Below are 14,794 nucleotides of genomic sequence, written 5' to 3'. Positions count from 1 at the left end.
GAATTGGAATTAAAGTAAATACATGTATTTATTTTATTTTGCTGATTTTCTGTGCACGGACACTGTGTCAGCAATGCACGATTGCTCACGTGCTCATCTTAGAGAGAACAGTGGTCATATGTCTCACAAATAGCAAAAACTTCTCTCATAGTAAATACATTGTCTAACATAGATCTGCCTGGAACACAATACTGGAACTACTGGAACTAGAAGGTCTATTGGATATTGGATCAGTCTATTGGATAACACCTTTGAAAGAATCTTATTGTCTGTACTAGGGCTGCTCGATTATGGCAAAAATGATAATCACGATTATTTTCACTGAAATTGAGATCTCGATTATTTGACGATATTTATTTAACCCTTTAAGACCTACTATAGAACCAAGTCCGCCAGAGCTTATATTATTTTTTTACACGTTGTAGTGCCATTTGTGGGAGCATTTCAAGTTGCTATACAACTGTTATAGCCCATATTTTAATAATATGTATGCATTAAGTCCATAGTAACTACATTAATTGCAATAAACTACAAAAAAATTGAAAATCGTTTTTGTTTTTTTTACATATATTTCTACTTGGAGAAATTTAAGAGGTTTATCCCTCAAAACTTTAAATACAAAAAAGTCGCAAAAAAATAGTTTACAACAACAGGAAATTTATTTTGAGTGTCTTCATAGTTTTATTTTGGAGATGCAGCAATTTTTAGATACTGCAGGAAAAACGAAAAAACAATCCTATGATGCAAATTTGCAAAGAAAACAGCAGGTGCATCAAAATAAACTATTTCCAGCAGTGCAATTCGAGTTCTAAGCATCCCAGAAACTATTCAGAAAAGTCAAACATGACTTATAAAAACACCAGTATAGGCTTTTAAGGCCTACAAGTAAAAAACTACATTTTCCACGAAAATGACTTCACTTCCGGTTTCGGACCGGCCTTTAAGGTGTCGCGGATAAATGAGGGAGGGGCTAATAATCGGCTCAGTCATTTTTAATGATCGTTGAAAGCCCAGATCGTAATCGTGATTAAAATTCGATTAATTGAGCAGCCCTAGTCTGTACAAAAGGTCTGTCCCCAGTAAGTTCCATAAATATTAAAAAAAAATCTCCAGGTAGGTCATTTTTTCCTAGGGATCTCCCAGATGCCATCTGTGCAACAGCCATTGTAAGCTCCCTCAATGTCAAGTCTGTGTTGAATATCGCTTGATCCTCTGAAGTGAGTTGAAGAAGTTCTGCTGCCACTGCTTCATCACATGTATCTTTCAAAAAGATATTTGCATAAAACTCTGTTGCAAGTTTTCTCATCTCTGCTGGATTCATTGTAACTTGGTCATTTGGTAGGCCAAGGCAGACCATCTGCCTTTTTTCATGCAACTGACCTCTCCAAGTTAAAAAAGAATGTTGTTGGTGGATCCATATCCTTAGGCTTTGTAAAACGAGCTTGAATTAGAGCCCCTTTAACTCTTTCCTGAAGAAGATAATTTAATTACATTCTTTTATGAGACAATAAATCCTTCTGATTATTCTGACAAATGGAAACACTCTACAGGTGTTATTTCCTGTTCCAGTTTCTGAATTTACCCTCCTAATGTTACTAGTAGATCTATAAGTGTACTGCTGGCAGAAATTTCTGATTTGAGCTTTCCCTACCTCTCACCATCTAATTAGAGATTGAAACTCGTTTTTCTTTGATTTAAATTTTTTTTTAAATTGTCACAAAAGTTAAAATCACATAAAAGTTTAGTGTCAAAAAGATTTCTGTTTCCCCATAGAAGTAATAACCAGTTCCATTAAAACCATGTGATGATCTGTAAACACAACAGGAACAATGTAGCAATTCACAACACGAGTGCTATAAGAGCCAGAAAGATAGATTCTGTCTAACCTACCTGCATGGCATCTACTTTCAACTATTCTGGCCCAGGTGTACTGTCTACTCAAAGGATTATTCCTTCCCAACACATCAATTAAGTCCATCATTGTTGTAGGAGGACTCGAAATGTGTTCCTTCGCCAGTTCTGTTCTCTGTGTAATCAAAACAACAGTTCCAGTCTCCACCCAAAATAAAACATTCACTGGAATCTATAACACTTAGTTTATCTTCCAATATTTTAAATTAACTTTACATTCTGGACCATAATTTGATAAATACACATTAATAAAATGAATGATAACTCCTTGAATTTCTGACATTAATATATTCTGTACTTGCCAAAATCTGGATATATAAAGTTGGCGAAAATAAGATACCGACCCCTGCACAGCAATTTGTTCCATGGCTAAATATGCATTTATTTATGCAAGGCTGGACGGGTCAGCCGTACCCTCATTCTATTTCCACAGCATTATCACTGTGGCTTTCTTGTAAAAAAGTTACATCTAGCTTCTTCTGTGTTTCTTTAATCAAAGCTCTCTTCTGTGCATCCATCCCACATTTACATTTAAAGAAGGCCACCTTTAAATTTTCCATATTGAGAGAAGGAATAAAAGGAGACAAGAAAAAAGGAAAATTAGAAACACCCACTGATGTCTACTTAACTTGGAATTATTCTAAAGATTTCACTTTTTCCTCAAATTAGTTTTGACCGTTCCTTTCTCCTGTCTTACATTAGTAATATTTGTCCTTAAACTGTATTGCTTTTTTTTAATCCAGGAGATCCAGACCAACAACTTTCTGTATTTTCTTCACAGACTGAATAAGCTTCTCAACATCAGGAAAAGAGTCTGTTACAACAGCAGATCTCCCATTACTATAGGCCAAAAAAAGAGTTAATTTCTTCCACACAGTACTGATTTCTATTTTGGAAAACACTTTCCACAAAAGATAAATAATCTGACGCAGTGTAGTAGTGCCAGGCAGCACTACCTGCCTCCACATACAGTAACAACGATGGTGCTGCAGCTGTAGCCACTTCTGCCTCCTGCTCTCTGTAGGGGCAAGTGATCTCTTCTCTCCACACATGTCCACACTCAAAGCATTTCATCACACTTGAACTTGCATACACCATATAATGTCCCTCATGTGTAACATGGAAAGAGACATCTAATGATTTGGGTGGACAGGACTCATTAACTCTTTGTTTTTTGAAATCCCACTTTAAATAAGTTAACAGAACCATCTTAGGTTGTAAACAAAAACAACAACCCCGTTATTCATACGGGAGACGTATGCAATGTTTCCATGCCCCACTTTGTCCCCATGTCTCAACAGCACCGACTCCACAGAGATGCTGGGCTGTGGCACCACTTGCACTCCGTGTCTCAATGAGAGAGACGGCGTCCTTGAGGACGTCCGTCCCTGCAGGGAGTTCACAAAAAAGTCATCAAAAACTATTGATCATAATAATAGAACATAATATTAATTAAAGATAATACCACAAAACTTCCACATGCAATGCAGAAAGAAAGGAGAGGAAAGGGTTGGGGCATTGCCTCCTTTTCAGATGAATCAACATTAGTGTTTTCTGCATTAGTGACAGAGTGCAGGTGTAAAGTAGCATCTCTCTAGCCCCTGATTAAGACTGATGCCATGCCAGCAAGATGACAGCACAGCATAGAACTGGTAGAAGGAAGCAGTCTGGAATCCATCCCACAGTGCCATCTGGTATCTCATGAGACAAATCACAGAGAGTAGAGGGTAGACAAGGGAGAGACGCAACTAGGGGCACACAACATGGAACACAATACTAGACGCATGCTTCTGAACATACAAAAACAAGCATGTCAGCACTTTCTTAATACCTGGGATTCCCATCATGACCATTAACTAACCCGTGCGGGATTATTCTCCGCTCTAGTATGCAATGTATTGTCTTTCAAATAATTTTTTTGGCTGACACTTTATACTGTGTGTTGGAATGACTTGGGCACATTTAGTCTTTTGTTATGTTTTTTGTGATTTTATAATATTCCTTACATGTTTTTTCTGAGTTTCACCTCCACCTTATTTGTTGTGGTAGTGGTGCACTTCCTACTGGATTTTGAAGCAAATTAATACACCTAACTCACAGCAGGCATAGCGCTATGAGGTGCCGTAAGGGACATTATTACTGAAACGCTCTCACACACACTACTGAAACGCTCTCACACACACACTACTGAAACGCTCTCACACACACACACACACACACACTACTAATATTTTATCTCTCACACACACACACTACTGAAACGCTGTCACACACACTACTGAATAGGAAGGCATTTCAGTAAAACAGGAAGGCATTTCAGTAGAACAGGAAGGCATTTCAGTAGAACAGGAAGGCATTTCAGTAGAACAGGAAGTTGTGTCCAGACCAGGAAAGTGAAGGAAAAAGTGGTACATTTCAAACCACTACACAGATGTCTACTCAGCAACCTGCTAGTAGCTTGAGTGAAGCAGCCGCATTACTCAACAGTATATTAGCCTCAGCAGAGACCATCAGAACTCTGTCAAATGCGACAGTCGTGGGGCAGCAACCTGTTGCAAGCACCAGTGTGGATGGACTGGATAGTCACTTAACATCCCTCTTTCCCTCATGTCAGCATGAGCTGCCCATGCCAGCGACATCTACAGTCAAGAGAGAATGTGCACCTATCAAACTCGGCAATGCTTCGGCAGCTGGACATCAGGCACCAGAAGAAAAAGGTAGTTACAAAGTTTAATGAGTTTGTATTCACTTGTCTGAAATGGGGCGATATGTAATAGTCTGACATTTAAGACTATACTGAGGGCCAGATTTACTAAATGGGGAAAAATAGCACAGCTCATAGGTGTAGTTAGCTTTACGGGTGCGCTATTTTCTAAACCACTGAGTTCATTTTGTATCAAGCCTTAGTAAATCGGTTTGCAGACTCGCTTTACCCCATCTACCCATTCCATATTTTGTACATTAAGAAATGAACTCCCAGAAATGCATATATCACAGGGTCAGTTGCAAAAATTTCCCGCAAAAGTTACCGCAATATTGTCACTGCGTTGTCTTTTAAAATACCAAATACCAACAAACGCGCTGTCGCAAAGCGCTTGTAAGTCTGGCTCCTATGTACTGCAATACCTTAGTGTAACATATTCCTATTATGGCAAAGTTTCCAATATTTTAATTTAATTTATTTAATTAATATAAATTAATTAATTTAATTTAATAACAGACTGCCACTCATTATCACCCTACCAAGGCAGAATACAATACAATACAGTATATAAAATTAACCCTTATGTTTGCCTAACTAACACAATTTTGTCTATGAAAGCATTCTGTGTGGGGGTTTGGATAGTGTTCTGCTGTCTGCATCTCAGTATTATTAGTTATCACTTGCTGTTGTTTATGGTATCTCATAGTTATATTTATATTTCAAAGCTATGGCACAGCAGCATGACCATTTCAACAAAGATGTTATACTACTCCCAACTCCATCATGGGGAGTACCCCCCCACCCCCACCCCCACACACACGTGCTTACACGTGCACACACATACACACAGTGGCACAAAATGTCTTTTTCCACATTACGTTTACCTGGCACAATCGATGTTAGAGATTTATATTTTGATTAAACAACTCAGCAGTATATACATTAGACGACATCTAAATTGATGTACTTTGAATCCCCCCAAATATTTAACATACTCAAAGCAAGTTCTGTTTTTTTGGTTATTGTTTTTTTTTTTCATTATTCTTACCTTATGCTGATCATATAGATTAACTTCAGTAATGTTTTGAATGAAGGACCTTTAATTTTGATGTATTGTGTTAATACTTTTAAACACAAGGCCTGGCCATTTGTTTCAAACCAGTGAACTTACCATAAGTGGTTGGGGGCCTGAACACTATAGATCCTTCGCCTTATCGTATGACAACGTCTAAATGCACGTCCAATAGGATCCACTTCCTGTAGACTTTGACTGACCCTCCAACGTTGAACTCTTAAGCCACGAGATCTCAGACTTCCAAGAATATATACTTCCCCTGCATTTGGAGTCTTCTGTAGGATATCCGTCACAAGGCCATTCAGTCCTTGATTTGACATATCCACATAGCTTAATGGCTCAACTCCCAAAGTTTGTCTGTGTCTGTACAGGGTTCTTCGACTTATTCCAAACCATGATGCAATTCTCTGCCATGTCATACCAATGGAAACAAAGTGAGAAATCTGTTCAGCAGATATAGTGTATCGTGGCCGACCTGGATGACCACTCAAGGTGGTTGGGGGTAACAATCTGTGGGTCACATAAGCAGATCTCTGTCTAGCATCATATTCATGTAGCAAGCTGCAAAAACATCTATACAAGGATCCTAGTAGGTTGGTGGCAACCCTATTATTAGGATCATATCGAGATACAGCAGCAAGAAATTCTGATAAAGTTTGTGTATGATCATCTAGCTCTCTATAAAGCTGCTCTTGTCTGATATTGTCCGAATTTTCATTTTGGAGCGCCCCAATACATTGCAGAGCACAAGTAAAAAAAATCTGTCAACATCTTCTTCATTGGTTCTTACCTCAAGCAACAAAGAAAGTATGCTCCCTCTGCAGCTGGATCCTTAGCTTCCTGTCTGACAGACGCCAGGTGGTCAGACTGGGCAGCATCACCTCATCCCCCATCACACTGAACACTGGTGCTCCACAGGGGTGTGTACTGAGCCCTCTCCTGTACTCACTCTACACCTACGACTGCACAGCCACTAACAGCTCCAACATCATTGTGAAGTTTGCGGACGACACTACAGTGGTGGGTCTTATCACCAACGGTGATGAGACGGCTTACAGGGAGGAGGTCAGCGCCCTGACCCACTGGTGTCAAGACAACCATCTCACCCTCAACGTCGCAAAGACAAAGGAGTTGATAGTGGACTTCCGGAGGTGCAGAGAAGTACACACCCCCATCACCATCAACGGCGCTGCTGTGGAGAGAGTGAGCAGCTTCCGGTTCCTTGGTGTACACCTGGCTGAGGATCTTACGTGGTCAGTACACACAAACAAAACAGTGAAGAAGGCGCAGCAGCGCCTCTTCTTTCTCAGGAGACTGAAAAGATTTGGCATGAGCCCCCGCATCCTCAGGACCTTCTATCGCTGTGCCATTGAGAGCATCCTCACTGGATGCATCACCACCTGGTATGGCAACAGCACCGCCTACAACTGCAAAGCTCTCCAGCGAGTAGTGCGGTGCTCTGAACGGATAATTGGAGGTGAGCGTCCCTCCCTCCAAGACATCTACAGGAAGCGGTGCCTGAGGAAAGCGGGGAGGATCATCAAGGACTCCAGTCACCCCAGCCATAAACTGTTCAGACTGCTTCCATCAGGAAGGAGGTTCTGCAGCATCCGGTCCCGTACCAGCAGACTGAGAGACAGCTTTTTCCATCAGGCCATCAGACTGCTGAATACGTCATAGACACCTCAGCTTCACTACTGGAACTTCAACATTATGCACTCCACACTGCATATAAATGCCACTTGTTTTGCACATATTCAACTCTGTATATTTTATATATTTTATTATTATTATTATTATTTTATTTTATTTTTTTACTATTTAATTTGTAAAAATGTGTATACACACACACACACACACACACACACACGTAGGAAAATATTTAGTATACACATCCAGAAATGCATACACTATTATATATTGTACATATATTTATTAGTTTCAGGTTGGCCATTCTTGTATTTTGCTCGTTTGTGTTGTTGTGTTTGCACATCTCTGTTGCTTGTGGGGCTCGCACACAAGAATTTCACTCGCATGTGCTGTGCCAGTGTGCCTGCACATGTGATGTGACAATAAAAAGTGATTTGATTTGATTTGATTTAAAAAATTACAAGGATCCGATGTAATTTCATTGTAGATGAGGTACTGTCAGACTGTCTTTCCAGATTATACGGGCAGCTAGCATAGCCAGGATGCCCCGACTTGTTGCAATAGGCTGCTACCCTAAAATAATGTTTGGATAGTCACTGGTGAAGGCAAAAGATTTTTCAATTATACCTCTAACAGACTGTTGTAGACGTCACCGCGGTGTTAGCTGTGCATTAATGTGTCGTTTGTTTTTCCTCACCTTCCTGTGCAGCTAAAATACCTTCTTGTTCAAATGAAATCTTCTTGGTTTTCAGTAGTGTGTGTGAGAGATAAAATTTGTGTGTTTGAGAGATAAAATTTCAGTAGTGTGTGTGAGAGCGCAGAGGTGGGACCAAGTCATTGTTTTGCAAGTCTCAAGTAAGTCTCAAGTCTTTATCCTCAAGTCTCAAGTCAAGTCTCAAGTAATGTCAGGCAAGTCAGAGTCGAGTCTCAAGTCACTGGTGTAAAAGTCCAAGTCAAGTCACAAGTCTGAAACTTTGAATTTCAAGTCCTTTCGAGTCTTTAAAAAAAAAAACGAAAAAATAATGTTGCAGTTATATGCTAAATGTAAATATTAGACCATGTAATTTTAAAATCTGTGTTTTTCTCAACACATGACAAAATAGTGAACTTAGAAAATATACACAAATTGTGAAATTGCACCTCTTTAAAATGCAGCTCAATTAAACCTAGCTCCAAGAATAATTTTCACCGACAGTTCTGAGATAAGCTGCATGTTATTCTTGGATGCGGTTGTAGGACCGGCTTTAAAATCACATGACAAAAATATCATACACATTAAAAAAAACTGTATCACCAACGTAGCCTGGACAACATTTGCTAGTTAGATGAAGTCAGCTATCTCATCGTAGCATATTTATATGCATATTTATAATCATACGGTTCTTGGAGTGAGTGCATACACTCATGAAGTTTAGTAACTTCAGGTCACTGCAACAAGCCCAGGTACAGTTTACCGACGGATGGGTACAGGACCTTGAAATGCACCGTGTAGAACGAAAGACCATCGTACGTATCATAAGTTTACCAGTCTCACAAATCGTCATCATAAATACACATTCCTTAACCGTTTATTAATAGGATCTTTGAGCTCAACGGTAATTAATTAGTAGTGGAAATAATTTCTGGTACCCATCACAGAAATGTAGCAGTGACAACAATATTGCATGCTGTAATCGTACTGGGCAATTAGTGATACAAAAAACCTGTTTTATCCTGTGAATAAAAGTATATGTTTTTGTCAATGTACCATAATAACAGAAGCGAAATGCAATATTGTGTCAGGACAATTCACTATTTATGCACAATAAACAAAGGAGCATAGCGCGACAATTTCTGTTCAGCGCCAGACTTGCTTGTAACCTATATCACTAATTATGTTATGAAAATGACGCATTAACTACTAAAAAACACTGACCTTCGTGTAAATGCTTGGAGCAGACTAACCTGTGAGCTGGAGTGTTCTGGGACGTTATATTTGATCTTTGAATGGCTGCAATCCAGACCATCCGTCGCCTCTTTGTTACTTCGGAAACATGGCTTGAACAATTTCTCTTCAACGACGTAATCCGATAACAACCGATCTCTTTACCCGTCGGCTTCCCGTGGCTGTCATGCGACCGGCTATTGCAGTTAATAATACAACGGCTTCTTGACATTTTTGTGTTTCTTTTTATCGCTGTATAACTGATTTTAATTGAAAGCCTGCGTGCGCTAGTACCGCTTGCTACGAGTTCCCAGAATCCTTTGCGGTTCTACCCGTGAATGACGTCACATTTTCAATCTCTATATAATATGCATGTTAAATTTTATATTTGGGGTAAAATATCAAGTCTTTTCAAGTAAACCGGTTCAAGTCCAATTCAAGTCCCAAGTCACTGGTGTAAAAGTCCAAGTCAAGTCACAAGTCTTAGAACATTTTTTCAAGTCAAGTTTGAAGTCATAAAATTAATGACTCGAGTCTGACTCGAGTCCAAGTCATGTGACTCGAGTCCACACCTCTGTGAGAGCGTTTCAGTAATAATGTCCCTTACGGCACCTCATATAGGGCTGTCTTCAGTTGGAGTGCGGCTTCTGTGCAAACCAGTCCAGTCAGTGTTGTATTCCTGTGTGCATCATTTTCTACCTCATGTGCAGTTGGTTACTTGCGTCAAATAATGTTAATTATTGAAAATTTAGTGTGTGGATGTCATAGTCAGTTAATCCCACCAAGTGTTACCCTCGTAACTGCCATTGATAGGTTTGACCTAAGATGAATGTTTCAGGTAAAGTGAGTTAATTCTTTGTGTATGAGTTTGTGAAGGTTCTCAGTCATCCAGGTCATCGTAGTCAAAGGAGTATTCCATGCGAATTCCATGATAAGGTGAGGCCAGGTTTCACTTGGGGAAGTGCACTGCGGTCGTGAGTTCTCAGAACCTGCTCTTTGAGCAAAAAGAACGACAACATCACGGAACGTAAGTTTGGATAACATCATAGGAAGCTCGCGGCTCTCCAACGGGAGATTGAGAGACCAGTGTTGGACTGTTAGAACAGCTTTGAAATTCATATGAGTTGTTCGCACTAAAGTAAAAAGCACCATCACTTCATGCGGAGACCCTCTCGGCGCCAGCGGCAGTCTCAAGGCTGGAGCTGAACAACAACACCCTGATAACGACTGTGTTGAGTCTGTTCCTTCCCATTCCATGCAAGGCCACCTGGGTTGGCTGGAAGACTGTTTACTTAGCCTAGTAGGGCGAAGGACACTGTCTCAGCTGAACTCTGGACACGCACACATACATATACACTGATATGCACACACTCATCCCCCCTCCCTTTCCAAACGCCTTCGACGCTTATTCCCTTCCGATGCTGACGGTGGATCAAGGAGACCAGCGCACAGGCTGCAGGCCCGGATGTGCTGTCTAATTCGGCTGTCTCTCACCCTTTACCCACCCCTGTTGCTTGTCATGTGTTTCTTTGGTGTATTAAGAGTTTTTTCATGTGCTATGTGCAGAGGTGTTTTTTTTCTGTTCTCAAACTGATCTCCCTGTTGGAGCTCAGTCTGGGGGGAGTTATTTTTTTCTCCTTATCTTTCCTCATGTGGTGCATTTTCCATTGTTATACCTCTCTGACCTGTCTTCCCCATGTGATGTTTGTGTAATGTATGTATGGTCAGAAGGGTAAGTCGGCGCTGGCAAAGGTCGGCAGCCTTAACCCAATTTCCTTCGGGGTCAACCTTCAGGATCAATAAAGTTTTATTGAATTGAATTGAATTGAATAAATTACCTCCTCAACATGTCTTAGAGTTCTCCAGAGGCCTGATAATGAACTAATCATTTGATTTAGGTGTGTTGACCCAGGGTGAAATTTAAAACCTTCAGGACACCGCCTCTTGAGGCCTGGAGTTGGACACCCCTGATCTACACTGTGACTAACCTGGAAAATAAACCCCAGGTTATTTTTTGTTTTTTTGACTAAAACAGAAGAAAGTACTGTGACATTCTGGTGGAATTTGGGATACCAATCTGCAATTACAAGATCTAGCTCAAAATTCACCCTTTAATATTTGACTTTAATGTTTTTGACTCTCTTAAAACACAAATAAAGCTGAATGAAACTTTCGTTTTTTGAAAACTGGATAGTGGGAGATGTTTTAAGAACTGCCTGCTGAAGAATCCAAATACTGTGAATGAATACATATGTATGTTCGATAACTAATCATAAACAACTGTGAATGAATACTAATGTTGCCCTGTGACTGCACAGTGTGCAAATAAGCAATGTTTTTTCTAGCAAATGTACTTTTTTGGAATGTTATGTTCATGCATTGGTTAAAATCCCTACTCCAAATGAATACTAATAGTGGTTATGTCTGCTAAATGTATAAATCAGTGACTGTCTGCAGAAATATTAAACATTTCATCTGAATAACGTGGTAACACACTCACTGGTCACTTAATTAGTTACGTCTTGATAGTACTAGGTTGTACCCCTTTTGTCTTCAGTACTACGTTAATTGTTTGTGGCATAGATTCACAAAGGCACTTGAAACATTACTCAAAGATTTTGCTCCATACTGACATGATAGCATCATGGAGTTGCTGCAGATTTGTCAGATGCTATCCATTATGTGAACCCGCAACACCAGAAATACTTAATTGGATTGAAATTGGGTGACTGTGGAGGTAATCTGAGTACAGTCAATTCATTATAAAAGGTCAAGAAACTAGTTTGTGATGATTAAAGTTTTGTGAAGCTAAACTTGGAAGATATTATCGGTACACGGGACATATTGGTACATCCTCAATTTTGTGATTCACAGGAGTAAGTCATTTGGATGATGCTTTCAGCCAAAGGTCCTTTCATTATGCCAAGTACAAGTTGTGCCTCTGTATTTCACTGATGAAACAAGTTTTGGATTCAGTTCATATACACATATGCACCACAAACACCTGGATACTTGAAAATCCTGCATGACATTCATGACATTCAAGTATACAGCATCCTTTAATATATAGAGGGAGAGAAGGAAGTCAGGATTGCATTAAATTTGCACTATAATGCTCAGAGCTCTCTGCTGGAGCTGCTCTGGTTGTGTAATGGTACTCTCATTAGCATTCAGACAGAGTGCAGGATTGCAAAGCTACTGTCGGCCTACTTATCATTGTGGGGTGATTAAAAAGCAGAGCCATATGCACGCATCAGGCTGCATGAAATACTGTATCTTATCTCTGTGTGAAGGTCTCAGTTCATACCACATTTCCAGCTGTTCCAACAGCAGACTAATGCCGGAAAACGCCACTGCCATTTTTCAAGGTAAAAGCTCCATGTTTGTGTTCTTTCTGGCAGTCTACAGTATACAGACTGGTTTAAAGGGCATAACAAAGCCTATACTCAGATTAACTAATGTCCACATTCAACTATTATTGTAGGGTCTACTTTACAATATAAAGCGCCTTGAGGTGGCTGTTGTTGTGATTTGGCGCTGTATGAATATAATTGAAACTGAAACTAGAGGGGATTGTTTTAGCAACCTAAAAATTGCATTTCAAGATGGGGGATACTGAACCTAAACAGAGTATGGGCATACTGAATTGTGATGCTTTCAGGGACTGAACATGGTACACGATAGCAGAACTTTACAAGTTTATTGATTATATAAAATAATTCTTTGACAAGAAAGGGGGCTAAAGTGGAAAATGAGGGTGAAAAATAGAGAGGGTGGGAATGGAAAGTGAATCAAAGAGAAATAGAAAAAAAATCTTGTCCTCATAATGCATCTTAAAATAGGGGAGGTCGCCCACACAGACACTTTGCTTCTGGGTACTTGGCTCTGATTTATTTATTTTGTTTGTGGTACAGAACAATCCACTGGGAATTATATAAAGGGAAAACCCTATGCCTGGCCCTCCGGCTTTCTTTATGCGGCTAAGGCAACAGTAACTCTAAAACACTGAAACCCCACATCATTCATGTCATTATTACTCCTGCTGCTTTTCTGGGAGTGCAAATTGCGAAGAGATACTGAATTGGTTCCCAAGTGGCTGGAGTATGTTCCAAATCTCAGAATCACAGCGATACCCCATGAACTGGGTGGTGTAAAGCCTCTGGACAACAGATACTTGTGGGAACACGCCACAATACAGACTGTGGACAGCATACAGCACGATTTGTGTGTGATTCATGGATAGCGTTCACACCTTGCAGCTACAACAGAAGCAGGCCAGGTTATAACTACTGATAATAATTGATTATTACACCAATTAATTGATTAATGGAATAAGAAATACTTTGGTCTTGTTAATAAGCAATAATGAACATTTTAAAAAGAACATGAGAACACAAGAAAGAACACAGGTCTTTCAAAATTAACTGCTCATTGGTTTCCATTGGAGAAATTCCAATGTTTTAAACTTTAACTGCAAACATCTGTCAAAAGAACAAAACAAACGACAACAACAACCCTCTGACTGTATTTATGTGCCATATTAAAATGATTTTTTAATAAAACATTTTCTTAAATGGAAAAATATGTAAATATACTAAGTCCATTCAAAGGTAAAAGTAAAATACAATTAGATATACAGTGCAATCTAAACAAAGGCATAAAAATGTACCTTTACCAGTCTTCTTGGAAGGCTTTCTGACATTAATAGGAGGCAAAAACAGTTCTGACAGTGTTTTATCTCCTGGATGAGGTAGATACAGTGTGTTTATGAGTTTTTGTGCTTGTGTCTCTGCATGTTTAAGTGTGCAAGTAAAGTCTTTCAAACCTAAAAACCCTCAGGTCAGTGGAGTTTTACTGGCTGAAAAATGTTGAAAAAGGCTTGAAATAAATATCTTCTAGTACACCCCTTGCCCTCCTTTAGTCTAACCATGTTTGCTGCAGGTTCCATGTAAAATAGGATGGCTGCCGTCACCCTTCAGCAAGCTGTGTAATTTAAACATGGTATCAGAATAAGTTAACAGCTCATCTGCATATTTTAATACAACTTCTGGAGGCTTTCTTCAGATTTTTCGCTGTGTAAAACAAACAGCGGTGGATTAAGCAGCTACAAAGTTCGCTTTCCTTCACGTCAGAGTTTGTTGATCAGACACTTTGATGAAGGATTTCCACTAGCTTTTTCCCAGTAAAGGTTTTAATGGTGATTACAGGAAGAGCCCTGTTGTATTGGATGCTAGAAACCACATTACCATCTCAGTAACGGCTCTGCCTCTTTGCTCTTCGTAATGTTAGTGCAAACAGACTCCAGCTCCACTTTAAACTGTGCCAGTGTCATCATCAACGCTGCTGCTGTGTTATCAGTGTTTTGTGTTGAAAAATTGAGCGGTGCGTGGGCTCAATGTTGTCAGAGTATTCACGTACATTAAACAAAACATTCAACCAAAAAATTTGTGTCAAGAATTTTTTAAATTATCGAATTGTTCAAATGATAAATAGCGTTCAGCCTTACGGCTAGCTATTTTAAATTTGTACC

General features: G+C 39.6%; 1 protein-coding gene and 1 pseudogene across 1 annotated transcript in view; one reads left to right on the top strand and one right to left on the bottom strand.

Annotated features, from left to right (window-relative positions):
- Positions 1–14,794, bottom strand: part of ca10a (carbonic anhydrase 10 (inactive)a) — a 320,448-nt gene that overhangs the window by 66,474 nt on the left and 239,180 nt on the right. The window lies entirely within an intron of this gene.
- The window catches only part of LOC146702536 (uncharacterized), a 123,564-nt pseudogene that overhangs the window by 5,530 nt on the left and 103,240 nt on the right, over positions 1–14,794 (top strand).

This window comes from Copadichromis virginalis, linkage group LG8 (genome assembly GCF_057382275.1).
Source record: "Copadichromis virginalis isolate Kocher_CV1m ecotype Utaka linkage group LG8, C_Virginalis_male_GT1.1, whole genome shotgun sequence".
Classification (NCBI taxonomy): domain Eukaryota; kingdom Metazoa; phylum Chordata; class Actinopteri; order Cichliformes; family Cichlidae; genus Copadichromis; species Copadichromis virginalis.
The sequence above is the reverse complement of the archived record's forward strand: the minus strand, read 5'-3'. Positions and strand labels throughout refer to the sequence as shown.